The 15,896-nt window shown below is 45.0% G+C and overlaps 2 pseudogenes; one reads left to right on the forward strand and one right to left on the reverse strand.

The window, feature by feature from the left end:
• The first annotated feature begins 8,784 nt into the window (after positions 1 to 8,784).
• Positions 8,785 to 10,019, forward strand: LOC102492312 (heterogeneous nuclear ribonucleoproteins A2/B1 pseudogene; annotated as a pseudogene).
• A 3,201-nt stretch (positions 10,020 to 13,220) lies between these two features.
• Positions 13,221 to 14,130, reverse strand: LOC102492732 (40S ribosomal protein SA pseudogene; annotated as a pseudogene).
• Between the last annotated feature and the right edge of the window lie 1,766 nt (positions 14,131 to 15,896).

The raw sequence follows: 15,896 nt of genomic DNA on the forward strand, positions 1-15,896 counted from the left end.
TTTGCCAGAGGGCCCATGTCCTTGCAGGAGAGAAAGAGAGAGAAAGTGAGAAAGCAATTCCCCAGCTCTCCCCAACGAGGAGGGTCATGCTGCAATCATTTCTCCTCCATCTCTTCTTCCTTTTGGGGCTTGGGGCATGCACACATGTGCACCCAGCATGTTTCTCAAGCCACCAGGTCCAGCACTTGAACTGCACAGTTGGCCATGTGGGATGCAGCCACCTTAACTACCACGCTGACGTGGGGTTGCAGGGGTGACTGGGCCCACACTTAAAGTGAGACGTGGGTTCTTGTCTCACTCTCAGGAAGAATTAGAGTTACAGACACATAGAGTAGATATAGCCAAGCGGTGAGTTTATTAACAAAGTGGGGAGTTTGTTAAAGGAAAGGGAAGGAAAAACAGAGCTCCCAAGAAGGGAGAGGTCCCAGAAAATGGGTCGACAAGGAAGAACTGTGCCAAGGAGTGGGTCAGGGAGGGCTTTGTCTGGACTTAAGTTCTGGGTGGGACTTGTTCATGCATTCCCCTCCTGGTTAGGGAGGGGCACATGCTGAATGGGTCCAATTATTTTCCTCATCTTGGAGTGAGTACCAAGGTCAGAAGATTCTTTATCTAGAAGTTTTGGGTCACGAAAACCATTATCTTATCTTCTTCCTGAAGTGTGGTGGGGCATAGAAAAAGCCTTTGTTTTAGGTCAGTGCTGCCTAGGTCAATCACTGAGCCATCACTGCCTCCATCTCAAACTTTAGCCATTTCGTGATTCCATTTTGGACACATACCCTAACTAAATTTTTAGGGCCCCTGTCTCCTACCTCAACACCACCGACTGGACCACTAATGTTTTAACAGTACACTTGGCTTACCTGAGAGTGATGCTTAACCTGGATTATGTGTGCTTTTGTTTTAAAGGTGCTCCAACATTCCTAGCAGGAGCACTGCAGAATTACCTGCATTTCCCCATTTATCTGGGCTTTACGAGTCCTGAACAGCAACTGCAAAAAACAGTAAATTCTATACGAAAGTATGTACCATTTGAGGTGAAATATTTAATCTATCTAGAGTATAAATAGTCTTACATTTTTTAAAAGCAAATGTTAACATACCAGAAAAGTGAAATAGGTAATTCAAAACTGGAGAAGGGAAAACAAATGCTGGATTCTGAGCAAGGGAATGTCCTTGTATGAACTCATTATCGTTATAGACTATTAAGATAGCAAGACTGCTCCTAAGTCCCTCCTGCCAGCTTCCATTACATCTTATTATCACACAAACTCTCTGCAGTCCTTGTGTTGAAACTGCTTTCAATTGTGTACTGATAATTTGTTGACTCATAGGGGACTGGGATTAAAAGCACAATGAGCCTTTTTTTTGTTTGTTTGTGTTTCAACAAAAAACAGGAGACAGCTCTTTGCTTCTCCAAGCCACACTTTAAGGGACTGCAGCATGAAGCGGACATTTGAACGTGGGCTGAATCTGACTCAGTTGTTCTGCTAGGCCTGGCCTCTGGATTCTGCACCAGAAGAGAGCTCTTTCTAGACCAAGGTCAGTTCTAGAACTCTCCAGGATCACAGCTTTAAGGCAGACAGACTGCTTAGGAATAACTTTCAGGAACTACATCCAACTCTCTTGAGCCTCAGTTTTTCCATTAAAGTAAGACTTAAATTGTTAGCATGGTTTTGTCTTCTTGGAAGAAAGAACTCAAGGGACAAGTCGTTTTATAGCAGGGTAAAATGAAAGTACAAAGCAAGGAAAGGTGAAGTCGAAAGGTAGGAGCGGGCTAGCTCCAAGAGTGGATACTAGCATTCAGGTTTCTGCCCTTTGTACTTATATATTTTCCTTCCTCTGCTTTCACTTCAGTACGTGCTCAACTGCGCCTTGTTACATAACTAGTTCCCATGAGTCAGTGCAAATGATATGTTAATGAGCTAAAGGTTACTGGAAGGCAACCAAACTCAGTACTGAACATGTTCCGAACTACACAACGTCCCTTCCGGGTATGTAAACTCCCTAGGTTCAATAATGAGCATGCTCCAAGTTATGTGAGCTTCTCTGTGATGCCCAGTAGCTTGAGTGGCAGAATGTTCCTGACTGCAAAAGGGCAGTTTGGGGCATTTCCCGTGGGTGATGCCATCAGCCTCTAGATCCTCCCCTCCCTGCTCATGTCTAACTCTCTTGTTTACCTGACGTATAAGCCTATTCCAAGGGTGTCTTGGGATGAAATTAGATCCTACACAAAGCATTTAGTGTAATGTCCACTCATAGTATGGTCTCAGTAAACGTTAGCAGCTATGACAGTTTCACATCCTTGTCATTGTAAAACAGTTGAAAAAGTCCTGAATGTCCTGAGACAGATGTGAACCTTTCCAGAGTTCTTTGGGTCTTCTAGAGGAACCAAGAACTTGGCAACAGATAGACGTAGCCGACTTCTATCTCAAGTCTGGACTTAGAGTTCTGAAGAAACTCAGAAAGCGAGCAGAAGATTAAAGGAGTCTTCATCAGATCATTGGAGCTCAGTAATGGGATTTCACTTCCCGTCAACAACAGCCTTCCTTAATCATCTGGGTGGTATTCTGGGATGATTCAGAATGAATTTTCCTAGGTCTTTAACTTTAAAGACCCTAAATAAATACATTTCTGCTTTATATTGAGTCTGATGGATTGAATGTTTTGGTATTGGAAATATTATTTCTCTCTCTCTCTCTCTCTCTCTTTTAACTTTGCTGTAGGGCATGTGCACTGGAGGGAGAGACACAGAGAGAAAGAGAGAGATGGAGAGTGAGAAATCACCCCCAGGGAGATGACCACACTGCAATCCCTTCTCCTCCATTTAGGATTTTAGGCACACATGTATATACACTTGGTGTTTTTCATTTTGTTTTGTTTTGTTTTAGAGAGAGATTTTTACTATAGGGCAGATGTGCTCACTGGAAAGACAGAGAGACAGAAAGGAAGGAATCACTCCCTAGGGAAAATGGCCAAGCTGCAATCCCTTCTCCTCCATTCTTCTCTTGTGATTTTGGGCAGGCACACACACATGCCCAGTATGAGTTTTAAGCCTCCGGGTCTGGGACTTGAACTATATAGGAGTCCAGTGACATAACCATTACACCATCTGCTGTTCCCCACCCAGTGTGTTTTTCAAGGTGCTATGTCTGGGACTTGAACATGCAATCGTCCTTGTGGGATATAACCATCTTAACCTTCATGCTATCTGCTGGACCAGATGGGAATATTACTTCTAATGCTATACCAGAGATGCTGAAAATAGTAGAGACTAAAACAAGGTAAAATTTTATTTTGCTGTCACATAAAAGTCAGAGTAGGTAGTCCAGAGTTGGGATGGTGGCTCCATGACCACCAAGAATCCCAGGCACCCACTGTCTTTCACTGTCTGTAATGTGTGGCTTCCATGTCATGGCCCAGATACTGCCCAGTTCCCACAATTCCACCTGGGGGAAGTGGAGAAGGGAATGGTGAGGCTCTAATCCCTTCCTATAAGAGCAAACAAACCTTTATTTGTATTTTTATTTGTACCTATTGTCCTAATCTCATCCCGACCTTACTGAAGGAAACCAAAATGTTTTTCCTTAAGATGTTCAAGGTTGTTGAGCTATAGACAGTTAAAGCTGTTTGCCTGATGGGAGGACAGAGATTCACAAAGAATGAAACAGGAGATGGTCTCTCTGTTCTCCTTCTCACCTTTCCTGCCTTCAGAGATACAATTTTATTTTATTTTATTTTTGCTTATCAACTCAGAGACAGTGGTTCCAGATGATTCTGGGGGCAGACTTTACACCTTCCTACAGTTTTCCCATATTTGAAAGCCAGAAACTGCTCACTCCTTTGTCTTGTTTAAGATGTATTGTTCTTTGTTGACGTGAACATAGGATGGAACTTTGAGACGCTGCTTTGAGATCCTTTCCTAAGCTTTTGTCCACGGGATGTGCACTGCATGTGTTCACAAACTTGCTTGTTGTTCTCATGTTAATCTGTCTTTTGTTACAGGACTTTTGTCCCAACTACAGATTTATGAAGATTGAGGAGAGCAACTTGTTACAGAAGCCTGAGCTGACTGACATACTCCCCATCCTAGCAAAGGGTAGGTGCCCCTTAGGTTACCTCTCATGCCCCACCAGTTCCCACCCCTGCTTAATGAGGGATGGTTGTTTCCATAAAGAGGACATTGTAACTGGGATATACCTGTGCTTTCATTTGCTCCTTTTCTCACCATCCCCTGCCCCTCCCCATTCGATGCCTAAGAACTTTCCACAATCTGTCAACCCATCCTTCCTCTACCCACTCCCAGCTTTCCCTTTCCTCTGAAAAACAAAACAAAATGATACAAATTATTCTCAGTGTACTTTCCATTGATCTTGTCTCTTAAAAGACAGACTGATCTCAGTTTCTTTTAGGGGACTGGAGAAGAGACTGAGTGACCCTGTGGAGCAAAGCCATGCAGCAGAAAACACAAACAAAAAACCTCTCCCTCCCTTTGGGATATGCCTGGCATGTTTCTCAAGCGTCTGGGTCCGGGATTCCAACTGTGTGGTCAGCCATGTGCGATCCAGCCACCTTAACCACGAGGACAAGGGCTGGCCCTAGAAGAACCATTTTCTGTCCACAGAGCAGTAGGACTTCCTGTCAGTGTGGAGGAATAGCCTTCCACGCATGAACAACAGCTGTCAGCTCAGGTGATAGGATTAGAGGTGAAATACATTGTTTTCTCTGAAGTTACCCTTTATAGTCTACAATGGACATACATTTGGTTTTTTGTTTTTTTTTTCTTTTTTTTTTTTTGGAGAGGTTTTCGCTACAGGGTGTGTGCGCTCGCCAGACAGACAGAGAGAGACACAGAGACAGAAAGTGAGAAATCACCCCCCAGGGGGGATGGTCACGCCACAATCCCTTCTCCTCCATTCTCCTCTCGGGATCTTGGGCACGCATGCACATGCGCCCGGCGTGAGTTTTAAGCCACCGGGTCCGGGACGCGAACCGCGGTCGACTACGTGGGAGTCCAGCGACGTAGCCATTACTCTAACTGCTGGTTCCCACAATGGACATACATTTGTAATAATAAAGAAAAATTAGTAAAGCATTTTTTTAAAGGTTGAAGTATTTATTGAGCAGACCTACTGTGTGTCAGACGCCATGCAGGGAGCTTGGAGTGCAGCCCTCACTCTCATTCTGGTGCAGAAGACTGACACGTAAGTAGAGGATAGATACATAACCCTTAAGATATGCATTAAATGCGGAGCTGGAGACATGCATGGTGCATGGAGGGACACCAGCCTGGAGAAACAAGAGTGATGAGAAGCAGCAGCAGATGACCTGCGCTGTGTTCCTTGGTCACTCCCAGGTCTCTATGCAGCCATGGTAGACAGTTCAGAGCAGGCTCCAGTGGCCCCGTGACCATACCTGTGTCACTCCACTTGTCTGCTTCAAGTCTAGGCTCAGGCAAGTGCAGCCCAGACGCCTGGAGGAGTTAATGCCCCTGGGGACCAATCTCAGTTGTTGAGGAGGAGGATTGGGAGTCAATGCCAAGGTCTCCTGTCCCCTGAAGGACAATGGAAGGGTGCCTTCTCCAGTTTGTTCCCAGCCGTACTCACCTCAGTAACACTCTTAGTGACTTTCTCTTGTTCCCTGACTTGCTCTCCCAGTTCCCTCATTGCTGGTTTCTCTTTTTCTTTCTTTCTTTTCCCTTCCTTCCTTCCTTCCTTCCTTCCTTCCTTCCTTCCTTCCTTCCTTCCTTTCTTTCTTTCTTTCTTTCTTTCTTTCTTTCTTTCTTTCTTTCTTTCTTTCTTTCTTTCTTTAATAAAGCTTACTTAATGCCAAGAAGGGGAGAATAAAAATCTAGGGTTCTTGGTCCATCTCTCACTTGTTCTGGGACTTTGGATAAATCACTTACTGTAAGAGAGGGTATATTAGGGCATATTATTACTAGCTGGCAAGGGCTAAGTCCAAAGTCCTAAAATACCAGAGTGAATGGCTTAAGCCCCAGAAATTTATTTCCTCATAGCTCTGGAATCTAGAAGTCCAAAAATGAAGTGTCTGTAGGTTTAGTTTCTCCCAAGGCCTCTTCCTTGACCTGTAGCTGGCTATCTTCTCATGTCCTTACATGGTGGCCCCTGTCTGCCTTTCAAGTGTGTCCTAGTCTCTTTTGAAAAGAGACAAGATTAGGGCCCACCCTAAAGACTTCATTTTAACTTAGCCGTCTCTAAAGACATTATCTCCAAATATGGTTACATTCTGGGGTAATAGAGGTTATTAGGACTTCAATATATGAGTCTATAGGGCTGGGAACACCCACAATTCAGTCTACAACTGGGGCATGATATTTGTTTTCCTGCCTCTTGACATTGTGGAGTGGATATATGTTCATAACCCTGCAAAGGTCTAAGCTATCCAATGATAACCATCCAAGCATTAGGAACTGAGAATATTATACTTTATTGTGAAGTAACGGCACCTTTCCTGTGTGACTAGAGGCTGTTCTAAACAAAATTTGCTTGCCAACGCAACTTCCTGAGGTATAAATGGTTGGTTGTCAGTCTCCCCTGTGTATTGAAGAACTAAGAGGGTGCACTTGGCCATACATGTGACTGGAAAATTGCCCCACTTTTTCCTCACTGTGTCTGGATACAGTATTTCTTCCCAGGTCATTTCATGATCCCAGAAAACATGATTAAAGAGTTTGTCTCTGGCTGGTCTCCTAGCCTAGAGTTTAAGGAAGCCAGATCCCACATGGCCAGCTGCAGCTGAAATTCCAGCCCTGGTGGCTTTAAAAAAATGCACATAGGTCAGCCCACAGCCTGTTGTTAAGGCATCTGGATGCCACATGGCTGAATGTGTAAGTCTCAGACCCAGCGACTTGAAACTCAGGCTTAGGCATGTATATATGTGTGCCCCAAATCCTAAAAAGATGGAAAAACAGGGACCAGCAGATGGTGTAATGGTTGCATCATGAATTCTCACGTGGTCAACCATGATTCAAGTTTCAGACTCAGTGGCTTAGAACTCACACAAGGTACATGTGCATGCATGCCCTAGATCCGGAGAAGAGAGTGGAGAAGGGATAGTGACGCTTCATTTCTTGCTTTCCGTCTCTCTGTCTCTCTCTGTCCCTCCAGTGAGTGCACATGCCCTATAGTTAAAATCTCTCTGGAAAAAAAAAAGAACATGGAAAAAAATGGAGAAGAGACTGTAGCTATGAGAGGATTCTTCTCTCTCTCTCTTTCTCTCTCTCTCTTTCTCTCTCTCTCTTTCTCTCTCTCTCTTTCTCTCTCTCTCTTTCTCTCTCTCTCTTTCTCTCTCTCTCTTTCTCTCTCTCTCTTTCTGGCTATCTTCTCATGTCCTTACATGGTGGCCCCTGTCTGCCTTTCAAGTGTGTCCTAGTCTCTTTTGAAAAGAGACAAGATTAGGGCCCACCCTAAAGACTTCATTTTAACTTAGCCGTCTCTAAAGACATTATCTCCAAATATGGTTACATTCTGGGGTAATAGAGGTTATTAGGACTTCAATATATGAGTCTATAGGGCTGGGAACACCCACAATTCAGTCTACAACTGGGGCATGATATTTGTTTTCCTGCCTCTTGACATTGTGGAGTGGATATATGTTCATAACCCTGCAAAGGTCTAAGCTATCCAATGATAACCATCCAAGCATTAGGAACTGAGAATATTATACTTTATTGTGAAGTAACGGCACCTTTCCTGTGTGACTAGAGGCTGTTCTAAACAAAATTTGCTTGCCAACGCAACTTCCTGAGGTATAAATGGTTGGTTGTCAGTCTCCCCTGTGTATTGAAGAACTAAGAGGGTGCACTTGGCCATACATGTGACTGGAAAATTGCCCCACTTTTTCCTCACTGTGTCTGGATACAGTATTTCTTCCCAGGTCATTTCATGATCCCAGAAAACATGATTAAAGAGTTTGTCTCTGGCTGGTCTCCTAGCCTAGAGTTTAAGGAAGCCAGATCCCACATGGCCAGCTGCAGCTGAAATTCCAGCCCTGGTGGCTTTAAAAAAATGCACATAGGTCAGCCCACAGCCTGTTGTTAAGGCATCTGGATGCCACATGGCTGAATGTGTAAGTCTCAGACCCAGCGACTTGAAACTCAGGCTTAGGCATGTATATATGTGTGCCCCAAATCCTAAAAAGATGGAAAAACAGGGACCAGCAGATGGTGTAATGGTTGCATCATGAATTCTCACGTGGTCAACCATGATTCAAGTTTCAGACTCAGTGGCTTAGAACTCACACAAGGTACATGTGCATGCATGCCCTAGATCCGGAGAAGAGAGTGGAGAAGGGATAGTGACGCTTCATTTCTTGCTTTCCGTCTCTCTGTCTCTCTCTGTCCCTCCAGTGAGTGCACATGCCCTATAGTTAAAATCTCTCTGGAAAAAAAAAAGAACATGGAAAAAAATGGAGAAGAGACTGTAGCTATGAGAGGATTCTTCTCTCTCTCTCTTTCTCTCTCTCTCTTTCTCTCTCTCTCTTTCCTCTCTCTGGTGATTGCACATGCCCTCTAGCAAATTAGAAAACAAAACAAAACAAAAAATCGGAAGACACATTAGACTGGGGGAAGGTTTTAGAAAAGCAGCAGCTGTAGCGGCAGTAGCAGCAGCACCAGATCCCATGTGGAGGTACTCCTGGTGCCATTGTTTCTTGAACAGTGGTAGTTCTCACTACAGCACCAGGACGAGTCTGGGTCACCTTCATCCATGGAGATCTCTCTCATCTCGCTCGGCTGCGGGAAATTGGGCTGAAGCAACTGAGTCCATGATGGAGAGAGGAAAGGAATAGTTCCATAAACTCTTTATTGGTGGTTTAAGCTTTGAAACCTAAGAAGAAAGTTTGAGGAACTACTACCAGCAATGGGGAAAGCTTACAGACTGTGTGGTAATGCGGGATCCTGCAAGCCAAAGATCAAGAGGATTTGGTTTTGTGACTTTCTCATCCATGGCTGAGGTAGATGTTGCCATGGCTGCAAGACCTCATTCAACTGATGGGAGAACTGATGAGCCCAAATATGCTGTGGCAAGAGAGGAGTTTGGAAAACCAGGGGCTCATGTAACTGTGAAGAAGCTATTTGTGGAATTAAAGAAGATACTGAGGAACATCACCTTAGAGATTATTTTGAGGAATATGGAACAATCGATACCATTGAGATAACTACTGATAGGCAATCTGGAAAGAAAGAAAGGTTTGGCTTTGTTCCTTTTGATGATTATGATCCTGTGGATAAAATTGTTTTGCAGAAATACCATACTATCAATGGACATAGTGGAGAAATAAGAAAGGCTTTGTCTAGGCAAAAATGCAGGAAGTCCAAAGTTCTAGGAGTGGAAGAGGAGGCAATTTTGGTTTTGGAAATTCATGTGGTAGTAGTGGGAATTTTGGAGCTGGACCAGGAGGTAACTTTAGAGGATGAGTCGATGAATATGAAAGTGGATGTAGATTTGGGCATGACTATAATGGGTTTAGAGGTGGACCTGGAGGTGGCAATTTTGGAGGTAGCCCTGGTTCTGGAGGAGGAAGAAGATGGTGGTGGAGGACCTGGATATGGCGACCAGGGTGGGGTCTACGGAGGTGGTTATGACAACTATGGAGAAAGAAATTATTGAAGTGGAAATTGCAATGACTCTGGAAACTATAACCAGCAACCTTCTAACTATGGTCCAATGAAGAGTGGAAACTTTGGTGGTAGCAGGAATATGGGGAGACCAGATGGTGGAGGAAACTATGGTCCAGGAGGCAGTGGAGGAAGTGGGAGTTATGGTGGGAGGAGCTGATATTGAGCTTCTTCCTCTTTGCCATGGGCTTCACTGTATAAATAGGAGAGGATGAGAGCCCAGAGGTAACAGAACAGCTTCAGGTTATGGAAATAACAATGTTAAGGAAACTCTTATCTCAGTCATGCATAAATATGCAGTGATATGGCAGAAGACACCAGAGCAAATGCAGAGAGCCATTTTGTGAATGGATTGGATTATTTAATAACATTATCTTACTGTGGAGGAAGGATTATTTTTTTTAAAAAAAATGCCTTTGAGACAGTTTTCTTAGCTCTTTAATTGTTGATTCTTTCTAGTGGTCTTTGTAAGAGTGCAGAAGCATTCTTTATTTGATAATGTTAAATTCATCAGTTTCAGGTGACATGTGAAACCTTTTATAAGATTTTTCTCAAAGTTTTGAAACGCTATTAGCCAGGATCATGATGTAATAAGACATAATGTTTTTCTTTAAACAATTTAAGTGTGTGCGTTAAGAAGTTGTTGTACATTTATGATTTAATGAAATAATTCTAAAGGAAAAAAAAGAAAAACCCTGCTAAGTGCATGTGTACGTGAGCCCCAAATCCCTGTGGGATGGAGAATTGGAGAAGGGACTGTGGTATGACCATGCCCAGTGGAGAGTGCTTTCTCTCCACCCATATCTCTCTCTCTGGTGAGTACATCAACCCTCTGAAAATTATAAACAAACAAGTGGTTCACTTTTATATACCAGTCCCAAAATTTTGACAGTGTTTTGGCTGATGTCATTTATTCAACTTCAGTTACAGAAGAAACCCCACTGGCTCAAAAGATTGAAATAGTTTTTTAACTAACCATCAACTGTCAAGACATGGAGTGCTGCAGTACCTCAGTGAGTGATTTGTGCCCAGATCAGATCTTGAGAGTGGATGAGATGACCCCTTCTACCTCCCACAAGTCACCTTCTCAACAGCTGTGGAGGCAAGAGCGAGTTAAAGAAAGTTGGAGGAAAAAGCTGAATAAACATCATTTATTTTTAGGTAAAAGAATCCATAATTATGAACAGCTCTTCTTAGCAAGGCTCCTCTGGGCCAATGAAGATTTGATTTAACCCACTTTTAGGTGTATTCTTTCTTTAAGAAGATTCTGTCACCCTTTCTTGCTCTAGCCAGATGACCACTCGTGTGTGTGTGTGTGTTGTGTGTGTATGTGCAGGTACATGTATATGCATGACATGGTAAGGGACACATTTGAAAACAGGATAAAAATGAGCTTAGCATTAATGATCTCATCCATGTTTATAGTGACCTAGCTCACAGATGTCTCAAAAATGAGGCATTAACTATTCCTAGTTTCACGAGAAAGTTCATTCATTTTTTAAATTTTTTATTTAACTTTATTTATTTATTCGTTTCTTTTATTTTGACTAGAGAGGGACAGCGTGAGAGAAAGAGAGAGAGAAAGTGAGAAAGTAAGCCACCAGGTCCAGAACTTGAACCACAGTCAGCCATGTGGGAGTCCCGTGCCTTAACCACCACACTACCTCCTGGCCCCAAGGTTTATTAATTCCTTTAACAAACTTGCAGTGTTCCTTCACTAATTCAGACACCAGGGATGCCAAGATGGAAGAACTGTAGCCCTGGGCCCTAAGAGGCTTACAGTCGTGAAGGAGAGACAGACATGCAAGAGTCACAGCAGATCAGCTCCTCCCAGCAGCTGGCTCGGCTTCTGAACATGTTCCATGCCTGATATTCCGTGCATGTGTTTCCCAGAAGCAGGCAGAGTCCAGAATTCTTCAACCTCTCCTTGCCCAAGACCTGCCATGGGGCCTATCTGCTCCTTCTAGCCACCTGCCTCATTAGGCAGTCTCTCCTTTGAGCCTTCCTCTCCCTACAGGTTTAATGTGTGACAAGATCTTCTCTGTCATCTTGCCCTGGGTTCCATTATGGACCAAATTGTGAGGTCTCCCCCCTCATTTGTTTTTATTTTGTTTTGTTTTAAGACGGGGGCTTGCCGTGACACGATCCTTCTGCCTCAGCCTCCTGAGCTGCTGGGACCTTAGTGGGCACTTCCACATCCAGCTCCTTTAGACAGGGTCTTGCTGGCTTGCTCTGGCCGGCCTCTAGCTCACAATCCTCTTGCCTCAGCCTCCTGAGTTGCTGGGCATACAAGCAAGCACCACTGCACCTGGTCTTTAGGTTAGGCTGGGCATTGAACCCAGGCCTCCGTGTGATCCTTCCTAGCCCGTAGAGCTTAGCATCTGAGCAAGGGGTGCCACTGTGGCTGAGATTCCCCCAAATTTGTGTGGTGAAGTACCAACCCTGTTCCCTCAGAATGTAACTATATATGGAGAGAAGGCCTCTAAAGAGGTAACTAAGTTAAAATAAGTCCATTTGACTCTGTAGTAGATAAGGTAGCTGGATGCCACATGGCTCACCTCCCGGTTTGAGTCTCAGATCTGATAGCTGGAAAGATGCAGGGTGTGCACGCATGTCCAAAATCCTGAAAGGAGGAAAACATGGAGGAGAAAGGCTTGTGGTGTAACTTGTCTATGGCGGGTGCTTTCTCTGCCCACCCTCATCTTTCTTTCTTTCTGGTGAGCACATATACCCTCTTATAACTAACTAAATAAATAAATAAAATAAAAAAGAAAGAAAGAAAAAGTGAAGTCCAGTAGGATGGGGCCCTAATCCAGCATGGCTGGTGTCCTTAGAAGAAGAACAAACTCCAGAGATGTGTCCTCACAGAAAAGGCCACGAGAGGTCAGGAAGGTGGTGATCAGTTTCCCCAGAGCCCTGGCTACGAGACGGGGAGCAGTCAGAGGCAGGATGGGTGAGGTGAGGGTCTTGCCTCTCAGGAGAGGGTCTGGACATCATACTACTGAAAATGAAAAGTTTATGAGGGGTTGAAAACCTCTACTTAGAGTAGACCTTGAGTATAAGCAGATCTGGGTTTTAGGGCAATCACTCAGAGAGCTGCAGCGATGGATTTGAAGAGGTCCTTTAGGTGATACAGTGCCTCTGCACAGACACTTCCTGGAATGTGTACATCCCCGGTCTCATGTGTGAGCCCAAGGGACAGCAAATTATTCAAGCTGCCTCTGAGTTCTTTCTTTTTTTAATGAACTGTTGTTAATTTTCCTTATCAACCTTATCTCCACTTTGTATAAGAGTCTGTGGAAGAGGGACCAGCAGTTAGCGTAATGGCTATGTGGCTGGACTCCCACGTAGTCGACCACGGTTCGCGTCCCAGACCTGGTGGCTTAAAACTTACTGCAGGTGCCTGTGTGTGCGTGCCCAAGATCCCGAGAGGAAAATGGAGGAGAAGGGATTGTGGCGTGACCATTCTCCCTGGGGGGTGTTTTCTCACTTTCTGTTTCTATGTCTCTCTCTGTCTGGCAAGCACACGTGCCCTATAGCGAAAAAAACTCTCCAAAAAAAAAAAAAAAAAGAGTCTGTGGAAGAGCAGACTTAAGACCACTCAGTGGTTGTTCCCACCTATTCAGTGGCCTGAGCAGTGGGGGCTGCAGATCAGTCTTTAGTGGCAGACTGAGCACCCCATTCTTCAGTAGGAACTGCTGGATGGGCACAGCAGGCACCTGCATGCCTTCAGACCAGTCTGCAACTCGGGCTGAGCAGCAGTAAACTCAGGAGCTGGAGCAGTCACTCACCCTGACATTCCTCCTTGGTCACAACGTTTTCAGCTGTGGCTTGCTCCTCCTTTTGAATCTCTTCAGGATCTCTGTAGAAGTAGAGATCAGGCATGACCTCCCACGGGTGTTCATGGGAAATGGTGCCACATGTGTGCAGAACTTCCCTGGCCAGCATTTACCACATCAGACCCACCGAATGAGCTCCCTTGTTGCAATGTCCACACAGAGCAGAGGAGAATCCGTGTTGCACAGGGCAATGGTAGGTGGATTAACATAAGTCACCTCCGTGAGAGGCTGGTGGTTTGCCCTGGGATCAGTGACCACCAGAAGACACGGCTCTCCGAAGGCTGCCTGGATCTGGTTAGCGAAGGTTCCAGGAGGGAAGCACCAGCAATAGGAGTGGCTCCAGTGGCAGCAGCGAACTTCAGCACAGCCCTCTGTCTGGTGTCTTAGAAGATATGACACTGACACCAGCAGGATGTCCAATGGCAACAATGGCACGCACTGCCAGCAAAGGCTTCTCCCAGGTCCACTCAGATTTATGATGGAGATGCCGTCACTTTTCCTTCGGTAGCTGTACTGCTCCATTTGGAAGTCAAGGTCGGTGCCACCCAAGTGGGTTCCTGCTGCAAGGAAATTGAGGACATCCTCCTCCTTCATTTGCAGGACATCAAGGGCTCCGGACATTGTCAAAGTTTCCCTTTAAGTTACAACGGGAACCCAGAACAAGGCCTTACGGACCCTTGTGGGGGCAGCGCGGAAAGCTGAGTTCTGGCTTTCTGACCTGGCTCATCTGAGGCTCTTCTTCCTTTAGACTCTGGTCTCTGTTTAGATCTGAATCTTCGTTCTCAATGTTTTCTTCCCTCAGGTGTTTCTAGGTTTTTGTTGGTTTTGTTTTGTTTTGTTTTGTTTTCCTTTTTGCCAGAGGGCACATGCACTTACAAGAGAGAGACAGAGAGGAGAGGGAGAAAGCAACCCCCATTGGGGCATGCCATGCCACAATCCCTTTTCCTTCATTTCTCCATCTTGTTGGGATTTAGGGCATGCACATACACACACACAACTGGTGTATTTTTCAAGTTGCTGGGGCCATGATTTGAACTGCATGGGGGGCTACGTGGGCCCTCATAACCACCAGGCCAGCCCTGCGGCACTTCTAGCTTTGTTGATTGCTTGTGGACGTATGCCTATGGCTCACAATGGGACACAGCCATAATGCTAACTGCTGGTCCCTAAAAATGCATTTTTATGGGCCAGTAGGTGGCATGGTGGTTAAGGTGTGAACCCTCATATGGTTGACCACGGTTCAAGAAAATTATACTGGTCACATGTGTGTGCATGCCCGAAATACCAAGAGGAGAATGGAGGAGAAAAGAACACAGCATGGCCATTCCCTCTGAAAGGGGGGTGATTCCTCACTTTCCCTCTCTCCATCTCTCTCTCCATCTCTCTCTCCATCTCTCTCTCTCTCTCTCTCTCTATCTCTATCTCTATCTCTTTTTCTTTCTCTTTCTCTTTCTCTTTCTCTTTCTCTTTCTCTTTCTCTTTCTCCAGTGAGCACATATGCCCTATGGCAAAAATCTAAATATATATGTTACATGTCCCTTTTTAATATTTGAAAAAGACAAGAGTTTAAATTTACTTTAATTACTAAAGGGTGTTTGCACTCACCTGAGAGATGCAGGGTGGGGAGGGGGCACGTAGAGAGTACCACCCAACAGCAGGTTGTCACCCCACTGTCCCTTCTCCACTTCCTTCTCCTTCTCCTTGGGGCATGCACACAGATGCATCCAATGTGTTTTCAAGCTGCCAGAGCTGGGATTCCAAATGTGCTTGGTCACGTGGAATCTGACTCTCTTACCCACTGGGCATGGGGCTAGCCCAAGACTGTTTTCTTTAGTTCATTCATCTGTATTTTCTCAATAGCCTACAGTTCCATATGTATTACTTTTACTAAAAGAAAAAAGCTATATGTATGTGTGCGTGTTTTTTTTAAGTATTAAAGGACAAAAAGAACTGGGAGTAGCAGATGGTATAATGGTTACATCGCTGGACTCCCACCTAGTTGAACGCCGTTCAGTTCCCAGACCCGGTGGCTTAAAACTCATGCTGCGCATGTGTGCATGCAGGGCCAAACTCCTGAGAGGCGAATGGAGGAGAAAGGATTGCAGAGTGGCCATCCCCCCAGGGGGTGATTTTTTTCTTTCTGTTTCTCCATTGAGCACACATGCCCTATAGCAAAAATCTCTCTTCAAAATGAAGAGGACAACAGAAATGGCCAGCTGTGGGACCAGCAGTTGGCGTAATGGCTATGTCACTGGACTCCCACGTAGTCGACCGCGGTTCGCGTCCCGGACCCGGTGGCTTAAAACTCACACCGGGCGTGTGTGTGTGTATGCCCAAGATCCCTAGAGGAGAACAGAGGAGAAGGGATTGTGCCGTGACCATCCCCCCTGGGGGGTGATTTCTCGTTTTCTGTCTCTCTGTCT

This window comes from Tupaia chinensis, unplaced genomic scaffold (genome assembly GCF_000334495.1).
Source record: "Tupaia chinensis unplaced genomic scaffold, TupChi_1.0 Scaffold148296_1, whole genome shotgun sequence".
Lineage (NCBI taxonomy): Eukaryota > Metazoa > Chordata > Mammalia > Scandentia > Tupaiidae > Tupaia > Tupaia belangeri.